The following is a 2,911-nucleotide window of genomic DNA, read 5'->3' as shown; positions in this document are numbered from 1 at the left end:
ACAGGAGAGTTTTATGGTATAATGGTGATGGGAGAAGGTGCATCATTGCATGTAGAATTGGGGTCCCAGTTGCACAGATGCAGTGAGTCATCATACCAGCACACAGAAAGCATGTTATGGTAATGAAGCTATAGCTCCTTCCAGAGTAAAGACATCAGCATGTTAATAAGGAAAGTTTATTTGGGTTCATCTATACATTACTTGGGGTCTGTCAGGAGCTGTTTTAACCCAACAAGGTGATTGGATTCAAACCAGGGTTTGGAGAGGTACAGGCAGCAGGGGAGGAGGCTATAAAGCAGGTTAATTGCTCAAGTTGATTATATTCCTATAATCCATAGATCTTGTCCCTGTCTGCTTACAGAGGCTGAAACTACAGGTGTGCAAGACCATGCCCAGCTTATAGCTTCCTGCTTCAATGAATACTGTTTAATATTGGGAAGTGGTTTATCTGGAGCCACCTTTATCTGTACTGGTGTGGCCATTAAAATTTTACCTAAGTCTGTAGACAATTGAGACTGTTACCAGAAAAGGGGTCTTGATCCAGACCTCATGACTGAGACTTTGTCCCCCCTCAAAAAAAAGAATTAACAGAATTGACCAAGTTGAGGAAAGAATCTCAGAGCATGAAGGCTGGCTCTCTGAAATAACTCAGGGAAAATAAAAAACAGGCCAGGCGCGGTGGCTGACACCTGTAATTCCAGCACTTTGGGAGGCTGAGGTGGACAGATCAAGAGGTCAGGAGTTTGAGACCAGCCTGACCAACATGACGAAATCCTGCCTCTGCTAAAAATACAAAAATTAGGCCGGGCGTGGTGGCTCACGCCTGTAATCCCAGCACTTTGGGAGGCCGAGGCGGGCGGATCACAAGGTCAGGAGATCGAGACCACGGTGAAACCCCGTCTCTACTAAAAATTACAAAAAATTAGCCGGGCGCGGTGGCAGGCGCCTGTAGTCCCAGCTACTCAGGAGGCTGAGGCAGGAGAATGGCGTAAACCCAGGAGGCGGAGCTTGCAGTGAGCCGAGATCGCGCCACTGCACTCCAGCCTGGGCGACAGAGCGAGACTCCGTCTCAAAAAACAAAACAAACAAACAAAAAAATACAAAAATTAGCTGGGCATGGTGGCAGGCGCCTGTAATCCTAACTACTTGGGAGGCTGAGGCAGGAGAATTGCTTGAACCAGGGAGGCAGAGGTTGTAGTGAGCCGAGATCACGCCATTACACTCCAGCCTGGGCGACAAGAGCAAGACTCTGTCTTAAAAAAAAAAAAAGAAAAGAAAAAGAAAAAGAGAAAACAATATAGAAGAATGAACAAAATCTTCAAGAAATATGGGATTATATAAAGTGGACTATGACTCTTTGGCATGCCTGAGAGACAGAGAGAGAAACCAAGCAACTTGGAAAACATATTTCAGGATATCATTCATGAAAATTTCCCCAACCTCGCTAGGGAGGCCAACATTAATATTCAGGAAATGCAGAGAACCCCTGCAAAATACTACAAAGAAGACCATCCCCAAGACACATAGTCATCAGATCCTTCTAGGTCGAAATGAAACAGAAAATATTAAAGGCAGCTAGATACAAGGGACAGGTCACCTATGAAGGGAGCCCCGTCAGGCTAACAGCAGACCTGTCAGCAGAAATCCTACAAGACAAAAGAGACTGGGATCCCATATTCAGCGTTCTTTTTTTTAATTTTTATTTTTGAGACGGAATCTCACTCTGTCACCCAGGCTGGAGTTCAGTGGTGCAATCTCGGTTCACTGCAACCTCTGCCTCCTGGGTTCAAGCGATTCTCATGCCTCAGCTTCCCAAACAGCTGGGACTACAGGCACATACCACCACACCTGACTGATTTTTTTCTATTATTTTCTTTTAGTAGAGACAGGGTTTTGCTATGTTAGTCAGGCTGGTCTCAACCTCCTGGCCTCAAGCGATTTGTTCACCTTGGCCTCCCAAAGTGCGGTTAATTCTTTTTTTTTTTTTTTTTTTTTTTTGAGACGGAGTCTCGCTCTGTCGCCCAGCCCAGGCTGGAGTGCAGTGGCGCGATCTCGGCTCACTGCAAGCTCCGCCTCCCGGGTTCACGCCATTCTCCTGCCTCAGCCTCCCGAGTAGCTGGGACTACAGGCGCCCACAACCGCGCCCGGCTAATTTTTTGTAATTTTTAGTAGAGACGGGGTTTCACCGTGGTCTCGATCTCCTGACCTTGTGATCCGCCCGCCTTGGCCTCCCAAAGTGCTGGGATTACAGGCGTGAGCCACCGCGCCCGGCCCTGTGCGGTTAATTCTTGTGATTGCATTATGAAATTCTTGTAGAGCATTTTTCAGCTCTATTAAGTCAGTCTGGTTCTTTCTGATAAAGGCCATTTTGTCTATCAGCTCCTGTATTATTTTATTGCAATCAATAGATTCCTTGGATTAGTTTTTGATTTTCTCCTGTATGTCAGTGATCTTGATTCCTATACATATTTCGAATTTTATTTATGTTATTTCAGCCATCTCAGTCTGGTTAGGAAGTACTGCTGGGGAACTAGTGTGGTTGTTTTGAAATAAGAAGACACTCTGGCTTTTTCAGTTGCCAAAGTTCTTGCCCTGGTTCTTTCTCATCTTTATTGGCTGATGTTTCTTCAATCTTTGAAGTTGCTGATCTTTGGATGGACTTTTTTTTGTTTTATCCTATTTGGTGCCCTCGAGAGTTTATGGTATAGTGTGGCTCTAGTCAACTGCCTTAATTTCTGAAGCATTTTAGGGGTCCAACGCTCAGCTCAGGACTGCTAGACTATATGTTCTAATACACAGGGCCTGGTATCAGGCATCCAACTTTGTTCTATGGCCCCTGGAGATCAGAAACCTGCCATGCTGGAGGGTCTAAGTTGTTCCCAGACTACTGGTAACAACACTCTGAAGGGCA

At 45.6% G+C, this 2,911-nt stretch overlaps 1 long non-coding RNA gene across 1 annotated transcript; it reads left to right on the top strand.

Moving 5' to 3' along the window:
* Positions 1 to 430: 430 nt before the first annotated feature.
* On the top strand, positions 431 to 2,911 carry LOC144337144 (uncharacterized). Its single transcript, XR_013409817.1, has 2 exons — positions 431 to 668; positions 2,363 to 2,911. It is a non-coding gene; the product is annotated as an uncharacterized LOC144337144 (long non-coding RNA).

Source organism: Macaca mulatta, chromosome 19 (genome assembly GCF_049350105.2).
Source record: "Macaca mulatta isolate MMU2019108-1 chromosome 19, T2T-MMU8v2.0, whole genome shotgun sequence".
In the NCBI taxonomy this organism is placed as follows: domain Eukaryota; kingdom Metazoa; phylum Chordata; class Mammalia; order Primates; family Cercopithecidae; genus Macaca; species Macaca mulatta.
This window is presented reverse-complemented; position numbering and strand designations above follow the sequence as displayed.